A 25,750-nucleotide genomic window follows, 5' to 3' on the forward strand; every position below is an offset into this window, starting at 1 on the left:
CAACAAGGCATTTTCCTCCACACAACTGCCACTCAATGGATATTTTCTCTTTTTCTGTAAACCCTAGAGATGGTCGTGCATGAAAATCCCAGGAGATTTATTTATTTATTTCAGGTACTTATATAGCGCCGTCTATTTACACAGCGGTTTACATACATATTGTACATTCACATCACTCCCCGCCCCCGAGGAGTGTACAATCTAAGGTCCCTAATTCACATTCATACATACACATACTAGGGACAATTTAGACAGGAGCCAATTAACCTACCAGCATGTCTTTGGAGTGTGGGAGGAAACCGGAGTACCAGGAGGAAACCCACGCACTCACAGGGAGAACATGCAAACTCCAGGCAGGTGGTGCCGTGGTTGGGAATTGAATCTACGACCCTAATACTGCCAGGTGGAAGTGCTAACCATTTAGCCAGTGTGCTGCCCATTTAGCCAGTGTGCTGCCCATCTGAAAAAATATAAAAGTCCATCCAATTCAACCATAGAAAAAAAAGTTATAATCCTACACCCACAGTTGATCCAGAGGACACGTGGAATGTGGGAGGAAACCAGAGTAGATCAAAAACGAATTCTCCTGCGCTCTAGGGCTCAGACAGGTGGCGAACAGATGGAACCAGGCCTGGAGGGATCGTCCACCAATGCATAAAGGGCTGTGTGGCTCCAAAACAAGGCTGGGGAAGCCCAATCAACACTGCAGAATGAAATGAAAACGAGAAGCGCACCAACCTTGCGCATTACCTCAGTAACCAAAATGTATTAATTGTAAAAAATATACTCACAAACAGCGAATAAAATCAGGCATGTAAGTCCTCACAGGGACTTGAAGCTAACATGAGTCCCATCAGGGGAGTAGGTGTTCAGTACAGCTGACGCGTTTCGAAGGGGGTCCCTTCTTCCTCAGGAAACCAGAGTACCCAGAGGAAACCCACGCAAGCACAGGGAGAACATGTAAACTCCAGGCAGGTGGTGCCATGGTTGGGAATTGAACCTACGACCCTAGTACTGCCAGGCGGAAGTGCTAACCATTTAGCCACTGTGCTGCCCATCAGCAGTTTTTGAAATACTCAGACCAGCCAGTACAGCACCAACAACCATGCCACATTCAAAGTCTCTTAAATCCCCTTTTCTTCCCCATTCGAGCTTCAACAAGCCGTCTTTACCACATCTAGATGCCTAAATGCATTGAGTTGCTGCCATGTGATTGGCTGATTAGCAATTTGTGTTACCAAGCAATTACATAGCTGCATAGCTACAAAGTTAGTCTGGCTGAAAAAAGATAAAAGTCCATCCAATTCAACCATAGAAAAAAAAGTTATAATCCTATACCCACAGTTGATCCAGAGGACACGCGGAGTGTGGGAGGAAACCAGCGTACCCGGAGGAAGCCCACGCAGGCACAGGGAGAACATGCAAACTCCAGGCAGGTGGTGCCGTGGTTGGGAATCAAACCTACGACCCGAGTACTGCTAGGCGGAAGTGCTAACCATTTAGCCAGTGTGCTGCCCATCAGCAGTTTTTTAAATACTCAGACCAGCCTGTACAGCACCAACAACCATGCCACATTCAAAGTCTCTTAAATCCCCTTTTCTTCCCCATTCGAGCTTCAACAAGCCGTCTTTACCACATCTAGATGCCTAAATGCATTGAGTTACTGCCATGTGATTGGCTGATTAGCAATTTGTGTTACCAAGCAATTACACAGCTGCATAGCTACATAGTTAGTCTGGCTGAAAAAAGTTAAAAGTCCATCCAATTCAACCATAGAAAAAAAAGTTATAATCCTATACCCACAGTTGATCCAGAGGACATTGAACAGGTGTACCCAATAAAGTGGCCGGTGAGTGTATAAAATTGCTAACTGGTGCTGGTCCCATGGGTACAAATGGTACAATTTAAAGTTTTGCAACATTGTAATTAGCAGGTTTTTTTCTGTATCACGTTCATCATTCTATTGTATTCAAATAAAATCCATTGATATCGAATTTGTAAGATACCGCCAGGCAATGTAAACGGCTGAGCAGAATAATGGTCGCTTGTATGAATGATTGCTCCATCGATGAATAAACATTTGTGGAATACAATGTGAACCTGATTACACTACAGGGGTAACTCAATGGATTGTGATCTGTTAACTCTTTGAGGACCGTAAGATTTTGGAACGCCAAAAGAATCAATTTTTTTGTTTTTAAAGTTCGTACACTTCAGTTGCTGTAACTAAGCCGTTTCATGAAATAATTGGCAAAAAGCTACATCCATTTGTTGTTTGTTGATAAGAACTAATATTTTGACTCAGACCAAAAAAAAAAAAGAGTTTTAAGTTCTTAATCAGATGATACACGCAATTACAAACATGGGACAAATACGTCTCTTGGTCCTCAAAGGGTTAACTGCTTTCTAGGAACAATATGTTCAGAAAATGTCAGATACATTAGGCAAAAGTTTCATGAATTCCCATCCCCGGTTAATCACTGATAAGCAGTTAACTGCTCAGCTGATCTCTACCCGTCACAACCAGATAATCTGCACATTCCACAGCTAGTTATAATTGCCTTCCTCTGTAACTCACCCATATTGTAGAGAACCAAACCGGCTGTGTGTGACACGGGTGACAAGTGGAAAGAGACTGAAACGTTTAGACGGGAATAGACGATGACAGCAGCTGACCGGCATTCCAGGCCAAGCCCAGCCCAGCTCTGCTGCTCAGCGGGACGGAGACAGGGCCTCATAACAAAGATCTAGGAGGTTCTGTGGCCAAGGAAAAAGAAGAGGGGGGTTCACAGATTTATTTATTTCAGGTGCTTATATAGCACCATCAATGTATGCAGCTCTTTACATATATATATTGTACCTTCACATCAGTCCCTAACCCTCAAGGGGCATACAATCTAAGGTCCCTAACCCTCAAGGGACGTACAATCTAAGGTCCCTAACCCTCAAGGGGCATACAATCTAAGGTCCCTAACCCTCAAGGGGCGTACAATCTAAGGTCCCTAACCCTCAAGGGGCATACAATCTAAGGTCCCTAACCCTCAAGGGGCGTACAATCTAAGGTCCCTAACCCTCAAGGGGTGTACAATCTAAGGTCCCTAACTCACCTTCATATATACACATACTAGGGACAATTTAGACAGGATCCAATTCACCTCCCAGCATATCTTTGGAGTGTGGGAGGAAACCGGAGTACCTGGAGGAAACCCATGCAGGCACAGGGAGAACATGCAAACTCCAGGCAGGTGGTGCCATGGTTGGGATTCAAACCAATGACCTGAGTACTGCCAGGTGGATTTGATAACCATTTAGCCACCGATGAGGTTTTGTTTAAAAACTAAACAGAATTTCAGAACATGGTTCTATAACTGACCAATCAGGGCAAAAAGAGAGATGTAGGGGTTGATTTACTAAAGGCAAAATGACTGTGCATTTTGCAAAGTGCACAGACTATTTGTCTTTGGTAAATCAACCCCACTGAATCATTAAGGGGACTAACAAAGACTGGCAGAAAGAAGACCAAAAAAAAGGTAACAGAGAAACAGATTACAGATCACAGAGAAAGGAAGACAAGTCAGGGGACACTAAGAAGTACAACATAATACAAGGGAGAAGAGGCTGTGGAACAGGAGAGGACAAGACGTAACAGAGACTCAGGGACAGATGACCATAACTGAGGAGATACAGAGCCAGTTGACCGCTAATGAGGGAACACCTAGAACAGAGGGAATTCCTAAAGAGGGGGAATAGTTGCTGAGGGCCAAGGGGAATCAGACAGGTGACCAAAGCTGAGGGGACTCAAGCATTTGACCAAGATGAAAAGGCACATCAAGATAGGGAGCAATGGAGAGTGAGATATCTGAAAGGGGGAAACAGTTGACTAGGACCGAGGGGACCAGAAATGAGGAGACTTAAACTGGTGATCACCATCAAAATAGGGGGCCAGGGACCATGGGAATATTAAAAGAGAAAAGGAACAGTTGACTAGGACCAAGGGGACCAGAAATGAGGAGACTTAGACTGATGACCCATCAAAATAGGGGGCCAGGGACCGTGAGAGTATTAAAAGAGAAAAGGAACTGTTGACTAGGACCAAGAAGACTCAAAGAGGTGGCCATGACTGAGGAAGTAAAGAGACAAGTGACCACTAACGAGGGAACACCTGAGATAATGAGAAGACCAAAAAAAGAGGAATGGTTGTCCAGGGCTAATGTGAATCAAACAGGTGACCAGAACTGAGAGGTTCAGGCATGTGATGAGAGCTGAGGGGACTCAGACTTATGGCTAGAACTGAGATGACTCAGACAGGTGACCGCACAAAGATTGGGGGCTATGGACACTGAGAATACTGAAAAAGAAAGGGAAGAGTTGACTAAGTTTAAGTGGACTCAGACCAGTGACAAGAACTGAGGGGACTCAGAGAGGTGAATAGAACTGAGGGGACTCAAAGAGGTGAATAGAACTGAGGGGACTCAGAGAGGTGACTAGAACTGAAGGGACTCAGAGAGGTGACTAGAACTGAGGGGAATCAAAGAGGTGATTAGAACTGAGGGGACTCAGAGAGGTGACTAGAACTGAGGGGACTCAGAGAGGTGACTAGAACTGAGGGGACTCAGAGAGGTGAGCAGGACCAAAGGACATGCCAAGATAGGGGGAAATGTACAAGAGAACAGTTGACTAGGAGCGAGAGAACTAAGTCAAGTGTCCAGAACTAAAGGGTCTATGTGACTAAAACCAAGGGGACTCAAACATGAGACCAGGACCAGAGGGCACACCAGGGTAGGGGGCCAGAATTAATTGCACTCAGACATGTGACCACACTTGAATAGACTCAGACAGGTGATCAGAACTGAAGAAAATGTTACCAAGACCAAAGGGAACACCCACAAAAGGGGCTACGGACATAGGAAATACTTAAAAAAAAGTAGAACAGTTGACTAGGACCAAGGGAATTCAGACAGCTCACCAGGACTGAGATGACCCAGACACGTGACCAAACCCAAAGTGCATACTGAGACAGAGGGCTGTGTAAAAAGAGAATATTGAAAGGGGAGGACAAGAGAAAGAAAGAGACTTGAGATTAGGAGTACAGAACGAGTAAACAGTGTAAGGGGACCTAGTTGACTAAGAGGACTACAAAACATGGCCAGGATCAAAAGGGAACAGGGGCGGACTGACCATTTGGGAACTCAGGCACTGCCCGAGGGCTCGGGGTCAGTAGGGGGCCCCATGAGGCCCCTGGTACCTTTTTCATAGGCTTTTTTGAGTTTGGGCAAGGACACAGGAGCCCCATGATCCCCTATTGCCTGGGGGCCCCATGAGTTGTCAGTCCACCCCTGAAAGGGAATTAGACCTAAGCAAAGTGAAGGGACAATAAGACAGGAGATCTGGACCGAGGGGGAACTCAACTCCTTTGCTAGACAGGGCAAGGAGACTCGGAAACAGGTAACCATGACACAGGTGAACCTAGAGAAAGAAGACTATGATCAAAGGAGGCTCACAGACGGGCAACCATAATTCAGGAGGGGGATCAATGAGACATCTGACCTAAACCAAGAGAACTCAAGGCCAATTGTCCTAGACTAATTGGACGTAGAGGATGGTATTGTCAACAGATGAGGGGATCTCAAAATACAGTGGACAAGGATTAGGATAGGATGTGGCTATGAAACAGGGTCCAGGAGGAGCCTCAGAACTAGAAGAATCACAGAAAGAAGATTCAATGTCCAAACAACAAGGATATCCTGCACCCCAAAGATTCAGATGGAGAAGAGACTCCACAACCGTGGATTTTAACATCCAATCAGGAGACCAGGTAGAGGGGCAGGTAACTCACATAGACAGGTGGGGGCATGTGGATAAAGGGTGCCCCATAGTTTTATGACTTAGAGGGTTTACAACAAGGAGGACAAAAGCGAGATACCTACAACCACTGTGGAACCACGGTGGCTCGGCCAGGTGACATTGTTCTACCGTATGAATGTATTAGTAAAGCCGTAGCTCATCCAGGTATCAGTCTCAGTCTCAGTATCAGTATCAGTCTCAGTAATGAGGTAAACATGGTGACATCACAGACACGTGTCTTATAAAACACCAGAAATACGGGATGACTCATTGGAAAGCAGTTACTCCTCTAGACAGCTCACATACTAACAATTCCTCGCTCCACTGCTTCCATTGCTCTGAATCACACCAACACCGGGGGGAACTTGCAGTTCAGCTGCGGCACATGAGGGACCGGCTACCACAGAGACATTCTAAGCGAGGTCAATAGGAGAAGTTGCCCCTGGCAGACAAGATGGCCAATTACCAGACTCTCCCATGCAGAACCTCCATATAAACAGGATAGTCTGAACCTCTTGTTTGTAGGAAACCTCTTACTGAAATAGGGGACGGTCTCGTCCTTTACCCAGAGTCAGTACCAGGACAGGTTTGTCCAGCGCCCAGGGCACTGCACCCCCCTCCTAATGCAAACTATAGAACCACCATCTGCCCATTCTTTTCCCCCTTACTTAAACTGCCCATGGTTGGCATAACGTATACAAAAGAATAGAATAAAATGGAAAAAATAAAATAGAATAGAAAAGAATAGAGTAGCATAGAAAAGAAAATAATACAATAAAATAGAATAGAAAATAAAGGAGTAGAGAGGAAAAGAATAGAAAAGAAGAGAATAAAATGAAAACAAAAAGAATAGAATAAACCAAAATAGAATAGAAAAGAATAGAATAGAAAATAAGAGAATTGACTAGGATAGAAAAGAATAAAATAGAAAAAAATAGAATAGAATAGAATATAGTTGTCTTTCGAAATTCGAATTTCAAACATAATAGAGGATAATAAAATAGAATAGAATAGAAAATAAGAGAATTGACTAGGATAGAAAAGAATAAAATAGAAAAAAATAGAATAGAATATAGTTGTCTTTCGAAATTCAAATTTCGAACATAATAGAGGATAATAGAATAGAATAGAATAGAAAATAAGAGAATTGACTAGGATAGAAAAGAAAAAAATAGAAAAAAATAGAATAGAAGAGAATATAGTTGTCTTTCGAAATTTGAATTTTGAACATAATAGAGGATAATAAAATATAATAGAATAGAAAAGAATAGAATAGAAAATAAGAGAATTGACTAGGATAGAAAAGAATAAAATAGAAAAAAATAGAATAGAATAGAATATAGCTGTCTTTCGAAATTTGAATTTCGAACATAATAGAGGATAATAAAATAGAATAGAATAGAAAAGAATAGAATAGAAAATAAGAGAATTGACTAGGATAGAAAAGAACAAAATAGAATAGAATAGAATATAGCTGTCTTTCGAAATTTGAATTTCGAACATAATAGAGGATAATGAAATAGAATAGAATAGAATATAGCTGTCTTTCGAAATTCGAATATAATAGAGGATAATAAAATAGAATAGAAAAGAAAAGAATAGAGTAAAACAGAACTGAATAGATTAGAATAAAATAGAAAAGAAAATAAGGGAATAGAATAGATTAGAATAGAATAAAAGAAAAAGAAAAAAACCATCTTCCAAAATTCGAATTTTGAAACCAAACTAAACTAAACAAATTTTGTTACAAATGCAACCTAACAAATCGATCCGAAACGAAACAATTTTTTTGATCTGCACAGGTCTAGAGATCGTGCACATGTATTCATCCATTTCAGCGCATTTCCGCAATGCGCTTTCACATGTGCCTTAATGCGCAATAACGTACCACATGTGCATTACATGGGCAGCAAGAGGTTAAATATCCATTAATAATAATAATAATAATTAATAATAATAATAATTATAATTATATATAATAATAAATGATATATAATTTTATAAATATAATAAACATAATAATATAAAAATAATAAATATAAATAACATAAAAATATATTTAATATAATATTATAAATTATAAATAATAATAATAATAAATAATATATAACATGCCATCATGCGCAATAACGTACCACATGCGCATTACATGGGCAGCAAGAGGTTAAATATCCATTAATAATAATAATTAATAATAATAATATATAATAAATTATAAATGATATATAATTTTATAAATATAATAAACATAATAATATAAAAATAATAAATAAAAATAACATAAAAATAAATAACAATAAAAATAACATAAAAATATAATAAATATAATATTATAAATTATAAATAATAATATTAACAATAATAATTAATCAATCAATAATTAATAATAATAATTAACATGCCATCATGCGCAATAACGTACCACATGTGCATTACATGGGCAGCAAGAGGTTAAATATCCAATAAAAGCATTTTGTTGTATCTATTTAATAGGTGCGTAATAAACAGGGGCGGACTGACCATTGGGGAACTCGGGCACCGCCCGAGGGCCCGGGGTCAGTAGGGGGCCCCATGAGATGTCCCTGGTACCTTTCATAGGCTTTTTTGGGTTTGGTTTGAGTGTGGGTGAGGACACAGGGGCCCCATGATCCCCTATTGCCCGGGGGCCCCATGAGTTGTCAGTCTGCCCCTGGTAATAAATATATGTTGATCCTGCCAGGAATCCAGAGAGCTGATAACTTCCTGTGCTTCTCTGCCTGTGCTCTTCTCTGTGAGGATTGTGGACTACAGAACAACCCCCCTCCCCCCATGTTATATAGTTGAGAAGGAGGTGTTCTGTAGTCCCGACACACATCTTGTCCTTGGGTGGCAGCACTGCTCCTCCATGGATGCAGCATTGTAAGGTGACCAGATATTAAAACTGAATTCTGAGGACACCCTACTGACTAAATCCTCTTTTATTGGGCGGGGGTCAACAGCAGCATGTAAAAGCGCGCCGCAGCAAATGTTGGGTGCAGACAAACAATGGGAGGGGCTTAAAGGAGTACATTTTAATAACACCTGAACCTGCTTTGCTTTTAACCATTCAGGGACATTTTTTTTTTTCTTTAGACAGCCCACTAAAATCAGGGACTTTCTTTGGAATGAGGAGATATCGGGTCACCCTACAGTACAGTGAGTGAGCGCTGTTACCGTAGGACCAGAAGTGTGGGACTGGCAGGATCACTGGGTGAAAATAGAAGAAAAAAAAACCGATAAAAGAAACCGAATGCAGCCACCACATCTAAGGACTGGTAAGCTGCGATATATGACATTTTAGGTTTAGATATACACTACGTTGCCAGAAATATTGTCCCCGCCCTCCAAATCATGTGATTCAGGTGTTCCAATCCCCTCCAAATCATGTGATTCAGGTGTTCCAATCCCCTCCATGGACACAGGTGTATACAATCAAGCCCCTAGGCAAGCAGACTGCTTCTACAAACATTGGTGAAAGAATGGGTCGCTCTCAGGAGCTCAGTGACTCCAAGCGTGGTCCCGTGATAGGTGGTCACCTGTGCAATAAGTCCATCTGTAACATTTCCTGGCTACTAAATATTCCACACTCAACTGTTAGTGGGATTATAACAAAGTGGAAGCAACTGGGAACAGCCACTCAGCCACCAAGTGGTAGGCCACGTCACTTGACAGGGCGGGGTCAGCGCATGCTGAAGCGCACAGTGCGCACAAGTCACCAACTGTCTGCAGAGTCAATAGCTAAAGACCTCCAAACTTGGTGTGGCCTTCAGATGAGCCCAACAACAGTGTGTAGAGAGCTTCATGGAATGGGTTTCCATGGCCGAGCAGCTGCATCCAAGCCTTACATCACCAAGTGCAATGGAAAGCATCGGATGCCGTGGTGTAAAGCATGCCGCCACTGGACTCTAGAGCAGGGGAGACGTATTCTCTGGAGTGACCAATCATGCTTCTCTGTCTGGAAATCCGATGGCCGTGTCTGAGTTTGGCGATTGCCAGGAGAACGGTACTTGCCTGACTGCATTGTGCCAAGTGTAAAGTTTGGTGGAGGGGGGGTTATGGTGTGAGGTTGTTTTTCAGGGTTGGGCTTGGCCCCCTAGTTCCAGTGAAAGGAACTCTTAAGGCGACATTGTGGACAATTTCATGCTCCCAACTTTGTGGGAAGAGTTTGAGGATGGCCCCTTCCTGTTCCAACATGACTGCCCACCAGTGCACAAACCAAGGTCCATAAAGACATGGAGGAGCCAGTTTGGGGTGGAGGAACTTGACTGTCCTGCACAGAGTCCTGACCTCAACCCCATAGAACACCTTTGGGATGAATTAGAGCGCAGACTGCGAGCCAGGCCTCCTCCCCCGACATCAGTGCCTGACCTGACAAATGTGCTTCTGGAAGAATGGTCCAACCTTCCCATAGACACCCTCCTAAACCTTGTGGACGGCCTTCCCAGAAGAGTTGAAGCTGTTATAGCTGCAAAGGGCGGGGCCAACTCACTATTGAACCCTACGGACTAAGACTGGGGGGGCATTAAAGGTCATGTGCGTGGAAAAGGCGGGGCCAACTCAATATTGAACCTTACGGACTAAGACTGGTGGGCCATTAAAGGTCATGTGCGTGGAAAGGGCGGGGCTAACTCACTATTGAACCCTACGGACTAAGACTGGGGGGCCATTAAAGGTCATGTACGTGGAAAGGGCGGTGCCAACTCAATATTGAACCCTACGGACTCAGACTGGGGGGCCATTAAAGGTCATGTACGTGGAAAGGGCGGGGCCAACTCAATATTAAACCCTACGGACTCAGACTGGGAGGCAATTAAAGGTCATGTATGTGGAAAGGGCGGGGCCAACTCAATATTGAACCCTACGGACTAAGACTGGGGGGCCATTAAAGGTCATGTATGTGGAAAGGGCGGGGCCAACTCAATATTAAACCCTACAGACTCAGACTGGGAGGCCATTAAAGGTCATGTATGTGGAAAGGGCGGGGCCAACTCAATATTGAACCCTACGGACTAAGACTGGGGGGCCATTAAAGGTCATGTACGTGGAAAGGCCAGTGGCTCAATACTTGGGGCAATATTTGTGTATTTCAGGCCTCATGCACACAAAGGCTTACTAGCTCCTATGTGCTAGCACCAGTGAGTGGCTACCCAAGGCCACGCCCGGCTACTCACCAGCGGCCTTTGCATTGGTGCGCCTGCGGCACTCCTCCCCAGACATGCCCCTTTTGATAGCGCCATTAATTTGAGAAGAAAAATGTCCTTTCTGCAGTTCTTCCAGCCCCATGTGACAGATTCCCTCCACCACAAGACAATAGTATCAGATTTAACGACACAGGAATTCAATATCTGTCTGGACTTTGAGAAAGAATTGAAGTAAAGCAATTGTCCTGAACTGGATTTTCCATTGGAAACCGGGATGATGAAATGATTCTGTCTGCCGATGTGTTGGGGGCCTTTGCCGCGTGTCACTGCTGTACAGCAAGAAGCGCTGCAAGGGGTGTTAAGGTGGCCATAGACATGAGATGGCAGCTGCCTGATCTGGCTGTGTCCAGCCTGCCCGCAAGCACTGTGAAAAGCCTGCTGAATAGTGTACTGTTTACTGTCTCATATCTATTCACATTGGTGCGCGCTGCACACGGTTTAGTTAGAAATGAATTGGAGAAAGGTAGCAGCAGCTGGTGTAGTTTCTGCCCCCAGTAATGATGGAGGTTTCTGGTGGGAAGGGCCAGGTGGGTTCCCATGCAGCCCCCCAATTCCTGATCACTGTCTATAGCAGGGGCGGACTGACCATTTGGGAACTCGGGCACTGCCCGAGGGCCCGGGGTCAGTAGGGGGCCCCATGAGATGCCCCTGGTGCCTTTCATAGGCTTTTTTGGGTGTGGTTTGAGTGTGGGCGAGGTCACAGGGGCCCCATGATCCCCTGCTGCCTGGGGGCCCCATGAGTTGTCAGTCCTCCCCTGGTCTATAGGCAATGCTAGAGACATGTAGGAGGGGGGCAGTAAGGTGTGCATGGATGCAGCCAGAACAATGTGAAAACCGCAGTAAGCTGCAGCAAACAATCAGATAACATCTTTCGCTCTTCTGACTACAGTACGCTGAACTCTGATTGGTTGCTACAGATTACAGCATATTGCACATCGCCCCCCCCCCCCCCCCCCCATCCTGCTTGTCTTAGTGAATAAACTTGATCATGTGCAAGACTGTGATCACTCCTCTGCCCAGGGCTACTCATGCACTTTCCACCTGTTCACACGGCACCCCATTCTGTAAGATATTCATACTTCTGACATCAGCCTAGCTAAGAGAGAGAGAAGGAGGAGAATACAGAGAGGAGAGAGAGATGGAGGAGAATAGAGAGGAGAGAGAGATGGAGGAGAATAGAGAGAGGAGAGAGATGGAGGAGAATAGAGAGGAGAGAGAGATGGAGGAGAATAGAGAGAGGAGAGAGATGGAGGAGAATAGAGAGGAGAGAGAGATGGAGGAGAATAGAGAGGAGAGAGAGAAAGAGGAGAATAGAGAGAGGAGAGAGATGGAGGAGAATAGAGAGGAGAGAGAGATGGAGGAGAATAGAGAGGAGAGAGAGAGATGGAGGAGAATAGAGAGGAGAGAGAGATGGAGGAGAATAGAGAGAGGAGAGAGAGATGGAGGAGAATAGAGAGAGGAGAGATAGATGGAGGAGAATAGAGAGAAGAGAGAGAGAGATGGAGGAGAATAGAGAGGAGAGAGAAGGGAGAGATGGAGGAGAATAGAGAGAGAGAAGAGAGAGAGATGGAGGAGAATAGAGAGAGAGAAGAGAGAGATGGAGAAGAATAGAGAGGAGAGAGAGATGGAGGAGAATAGAGAGGAGAGAGAGATGGAGGAGAATAGAGAGAGGAGAGAGAGAGATGGAGGAGAATAGAGAGGAGAGAGAGATGGAGGAGAATAGAGAGAGGAGAGAGAGATGGAGGAGAATAGAGAGAAGAGAGAGAGAGATGGAGGAGAATAGAGAGGAGAGAGAAGGGAGAGATGGAGGAGAATAGAGAGAGAGAAGAGAGAGAGATGGAGGAGAATAGAGAGAGAGAAGAGAGAGATGGAGAAGAATAGAGAGGAGAGAGAGATGGAGGAGAATAGAGAGAGAGAAGAGAGAGATGGAGGAGAATAGAGAGAGAGAGAAGAGAGAGATGGAGGAGAATAGAGAGAGGAAAGAGATATGGAGGAGAGTAGAGAGAGGAGAGAGATGGAGGAGAATAGAGAGAGGGGAGAGATGGAGAATAGAGAAAGAGAGATGGGGGAGAATGGAGAGAGGAGAGAGAGATGGAGGAGAATAGAGAGAGGAGAGAGAGATGGAGGAGAATAGAGAGGGAGAGAAGGAGGAGAATAGAGTGGGAGAGATGGAGGGAAATAGAGAGAGGAGAGAGAGATGGAGGAGAGAGAGAGAGATGGAGGAGACTAGAGAGAGGAGAGAGAGATGGAGGAGAATAGAGAAAGAGAGATGGAGGAGAATAGAGAGAGGAGAGAGAGATGGAGGAGAATAGAGAGAGGAGAGAGAGATGGAGGAGAATAGAGAGAGATGGAGGAGAATAGAGAGAGATGGAGGAGAATACAGAGAGGAGAGAGAGATGGAGGAGAATATAGAGAGGAGAAAGAGATGGAGGAGAATAGAGAGAAGAGAGAGAGAGATGGAGGAGAATAGAGAGGAGAGAGAAGGGAGAGATGGAGGAGAATAGAGAGAGAGAAGAGAGAGATGGAGGAGAATAGAGAGAGAGAAGAGAGAGAGATGGAGGAGAATAGAGAGGGGAGAGAGATGGAGGAGAATAGAGAGAGAGAAGAGAGAGATGGAGGAGAATAGAGAGAGGAAAGAGAGATGGAGGAGAGTAGAGAGAGGAGAGAGATGGAGGAGAATAGAGAGAGGGGAGAGATGGAGGAGAATAGAGAAAGAGAGATGGAGGAGAATAGAGAGAGGAGAGAGAGATGGAGGAGAATAGAGAGAGGAGAGAGAGATGGAGGAGAATAGAGAAGGAGAGAAGGAGGAGAATAGAGGGGGAGAGATGGAGGGAAATAGAGAGAGGAGAGAGAGATGGAGGAGAATAGAGAGAGGAGAGAGAGATGGAAGAGACTAGAGAGAGGAGAGAGAGATGGAGGAGAATAAAGAAAGAGAGATGGGGGAGAATAGAGAGAGGAGGGAGAGATGGAGGAGAATAGAGAGATGAGAGAGAGATTGAGGAGAATAGAGAGAGGAGAGATGGAGGAGAATAGAGAGAGGAGAGAGAGATGGAGGAGAATAGAGAGGGAGGAGAGAGAGATGGAAGAGAATAGAGAGGGAGGAGAGAGAGATGGAAGAGAATAGAGAGGGAGGAGAGAGAGATGGAGGAGATGGGAGAGACAGAGAATAGAGAGAGGGGGGAGAGACGGAGAATAGAGAGGGAGGGGAGGAAAGGGGAGAGAAGAATAGAGAGGGAGGGGAGAGACGGAGAATAAAGAGGGAATAGAGGGGAGAGAAGGAGAACAGAGAGGGAGGAGAGGAGAGAGAAGAATAGAGAGAGAAAAGAGAGGAGGAGAATAGGGAGAGGAGAGAGAAAGAGAATAGAGAGGGGAGAGAAGGAGAGGAGAGAGAGGGAGAATAGAGAGGGAGGAGAGGAAAGGAGAATAGAGAGGGAGGGGAGAGAATGAGAATAAAGAGGAGAGGAGAGAGAAAGAGAATATAGAGATAAGAGGGAAGGAGAATATAGAGAGAGGAGAGGGAAGGAGAATAGAGAGGGAGGAGAGGGGATAGAAGGAGAATAAAGAGGAGAGGAGAGAGAAGGAGACTATAGAGAGGAGAGGAGAAAGAAGGAGAATAGAGAGGGAGGAGAGGAGAAAGAAGGAGAATAGAGAGGGAGGAGAGGAGAGAGAAGAATAGAGAGAGAAAAGAGAGGAGAAGAATAGAGAGAGGAGAGGAGAGAGAAGGAGAATAGAGAGGGTAGAGAAGGAGAGGAGAATAGAGAGGGAGGGGAGAGAAGGAGAATAAAAAGGAGAGGAAAGAGAAAGAGAACAGAGAGAGAAGAGAGCAGGAGGATATAGAGAGGAGAGAAGAAGAATAGAGAGGGGAGAGAAGGAGAATAGAGAGGGAGCAGAGGGGAGAGAAGGAGAATAGAGAGGGAGGAGAGAAGAATAGAGAGAGAAAAGAGAGAAGGAAAATAGATGAGAGAAGGAGAATAGAAAGGGGAGGGAAGGAGAGGAGAGAGAAGGAGAATAGAGAGGGAGGAGCAGAGAGAGTGGGAGAATACAGAAAGGAGAGGAGAAAGTTGGAGAATAGAGAGAGAGAAGGAGAAGAGAGAGGAGAGAGAAGGAGGATAGAGAGGCAGGAGAGGAGAGAGAATAGAGAGAGGAAAGAGAGAAGGAGAATAAAGAGAGGCGAGGAGAGGAGACAGAAGGAGAATAGAGAGGGGAGAGAAGGAGAGGAGAGAGAAGGAGAAAAGAGAGGGAGGAGTGAGAAGAGAAAAAAAAATAAGAGGGGAGAGAAAAGAGAGAGAGAGAGAGAGAGAGAGAGAGAGAGAGAATAGAGAGAGGAGAGGGGAGAGAAGAATAGAGAGAGAAGAGAAGGGGAAAGAAGAAGAATGGAATAGAGAGCATGTTATCCTGTGTCCATGCACACTATATGTGTTTTCAGGAGTTTGGAAGCAGAAATAAACCATCACTTGTGTTCAGGAGAGGAACTTTCTGGCCAACAGAATTTATGAATACCAGACCCCAGAAAAGGGCATCAGTGAGCTGCAATACGTACAGATAGATAGATAGATGGACAGACAGACAGATAGATAGAGAGGGATGGATGGATGGATAGATGATAGATAGATAGATAGATAGATAGATAGATAGATAGATAGATAGATAGATAGATAGATAATAGATAGATAGATAGATAGATAATAGATAGATAGATAGATAATAGATAGATAGATAGATAGATAGATAATAGATAGATAGATAATAGATAGATAGATAGATAGATAGATAGATAGATAGATAGATAGATAGATAGATAGATAGACAAATTGATCGATCGATAGGTCGATCCATCAAATTATATTGAAGACCAATGTTGGTTACTTCAGGCCAATGTACAAAGTGCTGGCGCCTTCATCATCCAATCAGCAGTCATCTTGCATTGCTCCACCTACTGTAAACTGCTGGAAAGTGGGATGTGATTGGACGGTTGGTGTGTGGAATGTCTGGAGTGTGGTCAGGGTACTGCGCCTGTGTGTGATGTTATTGGAGAATGATGTAGACGGCAGAGTGAGCCCCCTCCCCCCCAGCCCCCAGCACAATGTGGCTCTGTGTTTGTCTGTGCATGCGGAGGATAATTTGTGCTGTGAGGATTCCAGTCCTTCCATCTGTATCAGTCATGATCAGGCCTCTCTCTGCACCGCTCATGGACCAACCCCACCGATGTATTATACACAAAATTGCCATTGAAAATTAAAAATCGCCATGAAGTGCGTCCGCCTGCTCTGGATATTCAGGAGGTTTAACACTTCGTCTCCTGGGTGGGGTACAGAGAATCACCCGAAGGGCAATCAATTATTAATCCCACAGACAGGTCGGAGTGCGGATCGTATGACAGCTGTGCAGGGCCAGGCCTGTGACACCGACGTGTGAATGGATCCGGGATGCGGTCTATGGGGATATCAGGAGGGGAATGGCGAGGAATCGATCATCGCCCCAGATGATGCGGACATCACCGGAGACACAAGGGAGGCTGACACCCGGAGACGGGCCGGCTATGGACTACACTGCGCAATGGACGGCTCTACAGAACGCAGCAGAGCGCAGGCCCTGAGCCAGGGGAGGACTGACAACTCATGGGGCCCCCGGGCAAGAGGGGATCATGGGGCCCCTGTGTCCTTGCCCACACTCAAAAAAGCCTATGAAAAAGGTACCAGGGGCATCTCATGGGGCCCCCTACTGACCCCGGGCCCTCGGGCAGTGCCGAGTTTCCAAATGGTCAGTCCGCCCCTGCCCTTAGGAGCACAGGGAACAGATAAATGTACACCATGTGGTGGGGCAGGGGACCACACTTCCAGCATGAAAGCCACCACTTCATTCACAAATATTCACAATGAGGTTTCAAAATGAATTAATCAAACTGAATGAAATGAGTGAATCACACTGAATGAGTCACACTGAATGAGTCACACTGAATGAAATGAGTGAATCACACTGAATGAATCACACTGAATGAATCACACTGAATGAAATGAGTGAATCACACTGAATAAAATGAGTGAATCACACTGAATGAATCACACTGAATGAAATGAGTGAATCACACTGAATGAATCACACTGAATGAATCACACTGAATGAAATGAGTGAATCACACTGAATGAATCACACTGAATGAATCACACTGAATGAAATGAGTGAATCAACCTGAATGAAATGAATGAATCACACTGAATGAAATGAGTGAATACTTTTTTTTGTGATTAGCACAGTATTATTTAGAACATCAGAAATAACTTCAGTAAAAGAAATTCCAAATAGTGTTCCCTCTTATATCAGAGTCCCCATCAGACCCCCCCCCCCCTTTACATCAGAATCCCCATCAGAGCTCCCCTTACATCAGAGTCTACCTTAAGAGTCCCCCTTACATCAGAGTTTCCATCACAATTCCCCTTACATGAGAGTCCCCATCAGAGCCCTCTTACATAAGAGCCCCACCTTACGTCAAGATCCCCATCACAGTCATCCTTACCTCAGTGTCCCCATCAGAGCTCCCCTTACATCAGAGTCCCTATCAGACCCCTCCCACTTAACTTCAGTGTCCCCATCAGACCCCTCTTACATCAAAGTCCCCATCAGACCCCTCCCTCCTAACTTCAGAGTACCCATCAGAACCCCCTTACATCAGAGTCCTCCTCAGAGCTCCCCTTACATCAGAGTCCCTCCCTAAATCAGAGTCCCTATCAGACCCCTCCCCCCTAACTTCGAAGTCCCCAACAGGCCCCCCTTACATCAGAGTCTATATCAGAGCCCCCCTTACATCAGAGTCTAGCTATGAGTGAATACATTTTACTCATATTCCTTCTCCTTCACGGCACAGTATACTCTATAATAACACACCAGACTTTATAAAATGAAGTCCTGAACCCCAGTTACAGTTCTCAATAAATGTATTTTTAATGCAGGCTGGTGTAAGTACACGAGTTTGTCTTTGTTTCAGCTTCCTGCAGCATTGAGTAGGGCTGTCAGTCCAACACTGTGGACATGCTTACAGGAGGGAAGAGCAGAGGGGTGACCTTATCGACCTTCTGCTACTCCTTCATTGTCTGATTAGCAAACTGTAATACAAGCGATGGGCAGCACAGTGGCTAAATGGTTAGTACTTCCTCCTGGCAGTACTCGGGTCATTGGTTCAAATCCCAGCCACAGCACCACCTGCTTGGAGTTTGCATGTTCTCCCTGTGTCTGTGTGGGTTACCTCCGGGTACTCCGGTTTCCTCCCACACTGCTGGTAGGTGAATTGTCTCCTGTCTAAATTGTCCCTAGTATGTGTATGTATGATTGTGAGTTAGGGACCTTAGATTGTATGCTCCTCGGGGGCGGGGACTGATGTGAATGTACAATATATATGTAAAGCGCTGCGTAAACTGACGGTGATATATAAGTATCTGAAATAAATAAATAAATATGAACAGCAAGTATCATGCAGATTCATCCACTGACAAGCAGCTTTTGATCATGAAACAATAGAAACTCTTGAGGACAGGTTCTCTTGGTCTGTTTGGTCTTTTGTTTTATTCTCAGCAGCGGGTGGAAGTCCCCCTTTGTATCTGCCATCATGGCAATATGCCTAACTACAGAGGAGGTCAGGACCTGGCTGTGCTATCTGGCAGGCCTGTCTGGATCACTAAACCGAGCAAACAGAATTGGAATCCTTTTGCAGGCAGAGAGCTCACATGACTGTATCTGAGCAGCACTGGTGCTACTTTCCTGGTTCAGTTGCTCTTACAAAGAACGTGTGGGGGGTGGACTATAAGTCCCAGCATGCAATATACAACACAGACCCTGCACTGTGTACAAACCAAGAGGGCCCCTAGGCAATGGAACGACAACTCTCATCAGATATGGCTGGGCACGATAGTATAATACTACAGAAATATGGGGAAATATCTCATGGGCAGGGGCGGACTGACCATTCGAGCACACGGGCACTGCCCGAGGGCCCGGGGTCAATTGGGGGCCCCATGAAATGCCTCTGGTACCTTTTATAGGCTTTTTGGGGTGTGCTTTGAGTGTGGGCGAGGACACAGGGGCCCCATGATCTCCTATTGCCCGGGGGCCCCATGAGTTGTCAGTCCGCCCCTGCTCATGGGTGAGATTTTTTTGAGATACCCTTCAAGAATCCCCCATTTCTTAAATTGCAGCCCTTTCGCGTATCTTAGGCTACGTTCATACTAGCCTTGTGTGCAGGCGGCAGAGAGGCGTTTGGGAAGCGTTTTTACCGCTTCCCAAACGCCTCTGCCAACTCTGCACATTACAGCACATGGTGCTGTTCTAACAGGAGCGTTTGCGTCGCGTCGCGTTGCGTCGCGGCAAAACGGACGCCTCTGGTCGAGTCAGGAGGCTTTGAAGCCTCCTATTCTCGTCTATGGTGCCGCTCCGCAAACGCCCGGCCGGCGTTTGCGGTGCGGTTGCGACGCAGTTGCGGGGCGTTTGCGGAGCAGTAACACCACTCAAATGCATTATTGGCGTTTGTGGGGCGTTATTAACGCTCGGCAAACGCCTAGCAACCGCCGCTAAACCGCGCATGCGGCGTTTGCGGAGCGTTTGCCGAGCGTTAAAAACGCTCCGCAAACACCGGACCAACGCTTGCCAAACGCTATAGGGGCGTTTGGCAAGCGTTGGCAAAACAGCCTAGTGTGAAAGAGCCCTTACATTTTGAGAGCAAAGCCTGCTATGTGACATAGGCAGAGTATGAGAGGAAGGGTCCCGCTGCTCTAATAAAGGGCATTGCCCACTGTTTTAGTCAGTACCTTGGGGCCCTTCTTCTCAAAGATAGCACTTTGGGTAGTGAGACCCCAAATCTACTGGAACCCTCATAACCGGGTGGTCCCAGGGAAACTGCTCTATTTGTATTATTGTACTGGCCCGTGGAAACCACACAAGGTACCTCTATGTCATGTAGTCCCACTCAGGTCAAGAAAGGTTGCTGCCCACCATTGTAAATAGTGCAGAAAGGCCTTCCTCTCAAAAGTCCCACAGCATCAACTGCAACTGGGTGGGTCCAAGGCAACTGCACTATTTTTATTATTAAACTGGACCTGTGGAAGCCACATAAGGTACCTCTATGTCATGTGAGGGACTCTTCCTCCTAAAGATCCCACTGGACTGATTATAGTGATGGTTAGAGAGACTCCGGCACTGCTTGGGGGTTTTGGTGGTGAGTCCTCCTAACCTCGTGGGGACAAGGCAACTTCCCTGTTTTTAATATTAAACTGGGTAGTGAGATCCCAAGTCTACTGGGATCCTCCTAACCTGGCGGTCCCAGGGAAACTGCTCTATTTTTATTATTAAACTGGACCTGTGGAAGCCACACAAGGTACCTCTATGTCATGTGAGGGACTCTTCCTCCTAAAGATTCCACTGGACTGATTATAGTGATGGTTAGAGAGACTCCGGGACTGCTTGGGGGTTTTGGTGGTGAGTCCTCCTAACCTCGTGAGGCCAAGGCAACTTCCCTGTTTTTAATATTAAACTGGGTAGTGAGATCCCAAGTCTACTGGGATCCTTCTAACCTGGTGGTCCCAGGGAAACTGCTCTATTTTTATTATTATACTGGGCCCATGGAAACCACACAAGGTACCTCTATGTCATGTGGTCCCACTCAGGTCAATAGAGGTTGCTGTCCACCATTGTAAATAGTGCAGAAAGGCCTTCCTCTCAAAAGTCCAACAGAACCAACTGCAGTGATAGGCAGCAAGACTCCAGTAATACTGGGGACTTTGGTGGTGGGCCTTCCTAACTAGGTGGGCCCCAGGCAACTGCCGTATTTTTATTATTAAACCGAACTTGTGGAAGCCACACAAGGTACCTCTATGTCATGTGAGGGACTCTTCCTCCCAAAGATCCCACTGCACTGGTTATAGTGATGGTTAGAGAGACTCCGGGACTGCTTGGGGGTTTTGGCGGTGGGTCCTCCTAACCTCGTGGGGCCAAGGCAACTTCCCTGTTTTTAATATTAAACTGCACCTGTCGAAGCCACATAGGGCACCTCTATGTCATGTGGTCCTACTCACACCCATAAAGGCCATTTCATGACACTGTAAGCAGTCCAGAGGGACAATTCCTCCCAAAGGTCCCACTGCACCAATTATGGTGAAGGGCAGTGAGACTCCAGGACAACTGGGTACTCCAGTGTTGGGCCCTCCTGACCTGGTGATCCCAGGGCATCTTCTCCATTTTTATTATTAAATTGGAGCTAAGGAAGCCACACAAGGCTGCTCAAAGTTGTGAGGTCCTATTCGCATCAATAAAGGCTACTGCCTATTGCTGTAAATATTGCAGAAGTACCCTTCCTCTCACAGGTTTCACAGCACCAATTATAGTGATGGGCAGGGAGACTCCAGGAATACTGGGGGCTCAGTTGGTGGATCCTCTAAACTCAGTGGTCCAAGGGCAACTACTTTATTTTTATTATTATACTTGACCCATGGAAGCCACATAAGACGTCTCTATGTAATGTGGTCCCATTCAGGTCATTAAAGGATGCTGCCCATTTCTGTAATCAGTGCAGAAGGATCTTCCACACAAATATTGGGGTCTGTGGTGGTGGACCCTCCTAATCTGGTGTGCCCAGGGCAACTGCCCTAGATTTATTATTAAACTGGACCTGTGAAAGCCACATAGGGCATCTCTATGTCATGTTTTCCCACTTGCACCCATAAAGGCCACTCCCCATTGCTGTAATAAGACCCTTCTTCTCAAAGTTCCCTCTGCACCAGTTATGGTGAAGGGCAGTGAGATTCCAGGGCAACTGGGTTCTCCGGTGTTGGGGCCTCCTAACCTGGTTGTCCCAGGGCAACTGCTTCAATTTTATTATTAAATTGGAACTGTGGAAGCCACACAAGGCACTTCAAAGTCATGTGGTCCTACTTGTATCAGTAAAGGCCACTGCCAATTGCTGTATGCATTACAGAAGGACCCTTGTTGGGTAGGTACAGCGTGGAGTCCTGGAGTGCCACAAACGATCTATTGCAAAATTTGTATAACAGTACAAACAAGCCCACCTAATGGGACATTTACAATAGTTCATAGTCATCAGTGTGTAGGTCCAAGCTGTGTTCCTCCAGAACCACTCCCTACCAGTAGTGCTGTCCCTACACTAGCCACTTGCAAAACACACTCAAAACACACTCAAAAATGGGGGTAGAGACTTAAAAAGACTCCACATGACCCAAGATGGAAGCCAGAGACACCTGGATTCAGCGCATACAACCGGATCACCGGACCACTGGTCCAGGGGACTGAGGAAACCCAGCTTCTCTTGACTTCCTCCTCTAGGTACATTACTACTACAGACAAGCCCCACTTGCAGTGGAAATTGTAGACTGCATCTGCCTATACCCTTCTTCTCAAACATCCTACACCCAGGGGCGGACTGACAACTCATGGGGCCCCCGTGCAATAGGGGATCATGGGGCCCCTGTGTCCTTACCCAAACTCAAAAAAGCCTGTGAAAAAGGTACCAGAGGCATCTCATGGGGCCCCCTACTGACCCCGGGCACTAGGGCAGTGCCCGAGTTTCCAAGTGGTTAGTCCGCCCCTGCCTACACCGGTCATAGTTATGGGCAAGGAAACTCTAGGACTGCTGAGGGGGGGGGTGGTTTGGTGGTGTTCCCTCCTAGCCTGCTGGACCCAGGGTAATTGCCCCATTTTTATTATTAAACTGGACTTGTGGGAGCCACACAAGGCACCTCTAAGTCATGCTGTTCCACTTGTAACAATAAAGCCCATTGCTGTAATCATTCCAGAGGGACTCTTCCTCTCAAAGGTCCCACTGTACCAGGCAGGTGAAAGGCAGCAAGACCTCAGGGCTACTGGGGGGTTCTGGTAGTAGGTCCTTTTAACCTGGTGGTCCCAGAGCAACTACTCCATTTTTATTATTAAACTGGACTTGTGGAAACCACACAAGGCACCTCTAGGTCATTCAATCCTTCTAGTGCCAATAAAGGCCACTGCCCATTGCTTTCATCAGTGCAAAAGGGCCCTGCCTCTTAAAGATCCTACTGCACTTAATATGGTTAAGGGCAGCGAGACTCCAGGACTACTGTGTTCTTTGATGTTGGGCCCTCTGAACGTGGTGGTCCCAGGGCACCATTTATAGTATATTATTAAACTGGACATGAGGAAGCCACACAAGGCACAAGTCATGTGGTCCTACCAGCACCAATAAAGGCCACTGCCCATTGCTTTGAACATCGCAGAAGAACTCTTCCTCTCAAAGGTCCCACAGCATTCGATTATAGTGATGGGCAGCGAACTCCTGAACAACTTGGGGGTTTTAGAGGTGGGCCACCTAAGTTGGTGGGCCCAGGGCAACTTTCCTGTTATTAAAGGTCACTTTCCATTACTGTAGTATGTTCATAGGGATACTTCCTCTCAAATTGCCCACTGCACCATTTATAGTGATTAAGGCTCCAGGACTATTGGGCACTGATAGCGGGTCCTCCTAACCTGGTGGTCCCAGTGCAAGTGCACCATTTTTACTATTAAACTGGGCCAGTGGAAGCCACGTAAGGCACCTCTAAGTTATGTGGTTCTACTTGCACCAATGAAGGTCACTGCCCATTGCCGTAATCAGCACTGAGGGACCTTTTTGCTTAAATGTTCCCCTGCACCAGTTATGGCAATGGTAAGACTCCAGGGGCACTGGGGGCTCTGATGGTGGGTCTTCCTTACCTGGTGGTCCCAGTGCAACTGCACATTTTTTACCATTAAACCGGACCTGTGGAAGCCATGCAAGGTACCTCTAAGTCATGTGGTCCTGCTAGCATCAATAAAGGCCACTGCCCATTGCTGTAATCAGCACTGAGAGGACCTTCCTCTGCAAGACCCAAATACAGCAATGGGTGAGAGACTCCAGGACTACTGGTGGGCCCTCCTAACCTGGTGGGCCTAGGGCAAGTGCACCATTTTTGCCATTAAACTGAACCAGTGAAAGCCACATAAGGCACCTCTAAGTCATGTGGTCCTGCTAGCACCAATGAAGGTCACTGCCCATTACCGTAATCAGCACTGAGGGACCTTTTTGCTTAAATGTTCCACTGCACCAGTTATGGTGATGGTAAGACTCCAGAGGCACTGGAGGCTCTGATGGTGGGTCCTCCTTACCTGGTGGTCCCAGTGCAACTGCACAATTTTTACCATTAAACCGGACCTGTGGGACCCACGTAAGGCACATCTAAGTCATGTGGTCCTGTTAGCATCAGTAAAGGCCACTGCCCATTGCTGTAATCAGCACCGAGAGGACCTTCCACTGCAAGACCCTACTTCAACAAATGCAGCAATGGGTAGAGAGACTCCAGGACTACTGGAGGCTCTGATGGTGGGTCCTCCTAACCTGATGGTCCCAGTGCAACTGCACAATGTTTACCATTAAACCGGACCCGTGGAAGCCACGCAAGGCACCTCTAAGTCATGTAGACCTGCTAGCATCAATAAAGGCCACTGCCCATTGCCATAATCAGCACTGAGGGACCTTTTTGCTTAAATGTTCCACTGCACCAGTTATGGCGGTGGTAAGACTCCAGGGGCACTGGGGGCTCTGATGATGGGTCTTCCTTACCTGGTGGTCCCAGTGCAACTGCACAATTTTTACCATTAAACCGGACCTGTGGGACCCACGTAAGGCACATCTAAGTCATGTGGTCCTGCAAGCATCAGTAAAGGCCACTGCCCATTGCTGTAATCAGCACCGAGAGGACCTTCCTCTGCAAGACCCTACTTCAACAAATACAACAATGGGTAGAGAGACTCCAGGACTACTGGGGGCTGTGGTGGTGGGCCCTCCTAACCTGGTGGGCCTAGGGCAAGTGCACCATTTTTGCCATTAAACTGGACCAGTAGAAGCCACGTAAAGCACCTCTAAGTCATGTGGTTCTACTAGCACCAATGAAGGTCACTGCCTTTTCTCTTAAATGTTCCACTGCACCAGTTATGGTGGTGGTAAGACTCCAGGGGCACTGGGGGCACTGGAGGATCTGATGGTGGGTCCTCCTTACCTGGTGGTCCCAGTGCAACTGCACAATTTTTACCATTAAACCGGGCCTGTGGAAGCCGCGCAAGGCACCTCTAAGTCATGTGGTCCTACTAGCATCAGTAAGGGCCACTGCCCATTGCTGTAATCAGCACCGAGAAGACCTTCCTCTTCAAGACCCTACTTCAACAACTACAGCAATGGGTAGAGAAAGTCCAGGACTACTGGTGGGCCCTCCTAACCTGGTGGTCCCAGGGCAACTGCACAATTTTTACCATTAAACCGGACCTGTGGAAGCCACGCAAGGCACCTCTAAGTCATGTGGTCCTGCTAGCATCAGTAAAGGCCACTTCCCATTGCCATAATCAGCACCGAGAGACCCTTGCTCTGCAAGACCCAAATACAGCAATGGGTAGAGAGGGTCTAGTACTACTGGTGGGCCCTCCTAACCTGGTGAGCCTAGGGCAACTGCCTTGTTTTTATTGATAAACGAGACCCATGGAAGCCACACAAAGAGCACCTCTGTGTAAAGTGGTCCTACTCTAATCCATTTGAGTCCCAATATGGAGAGACACACAGCAATAAATAACCTGTGAAGTCCCGGCTCCCGTACAATAAGAGGTCCAGACTTGCCCAAGGCAGTTGTTGTGTTCTCATGTGTCCACACAGG

The 25,750-nt window shown here is 46.3% G+C and overlaps 1 protein-coding gene across 6 annotated transcripts in view; it reads right to left on the minus strand.

The window, feature by feature from the left end:
• RUSC2 (RUN and SH3 domain containing 2) overlaps positions 1 to 25,750 on the minus strand; it is a 109,422-nt gene that overhangs the window by 82,858 nt on the left and 814 nt on the right. The window contains exon 2 of one of the 6 annotated variants that reach the window (XM_089653333.1): positions 2,579 to 2,757. The exons of the other annotated variants lie outside the window; for them this stretch is intronic. The gene's annotated coding sequence lies outside the window, so the exon portion shown is untranslated. The remainder of the gene's footprint in view (positions 1 to 2,578; positions 2,758 to 25,750) is intronic. 6 annotated transcript variants of the gene reach the window in all.

Source organism: Staurois parvus, unplaced genomic scaffold, assembly GCF_062004578.1.
Source record: "Staurois parvus isolate SC_StPar_1 unplaced genomic scaffold, SC_StPar_1.0 ptg000706l, whole genome shotgun sequence".
NCBI lineage: Eukaryota > Metazoa > Chordata > Amphibia > Anura > Ranidae > Staurois > Staurois parvus.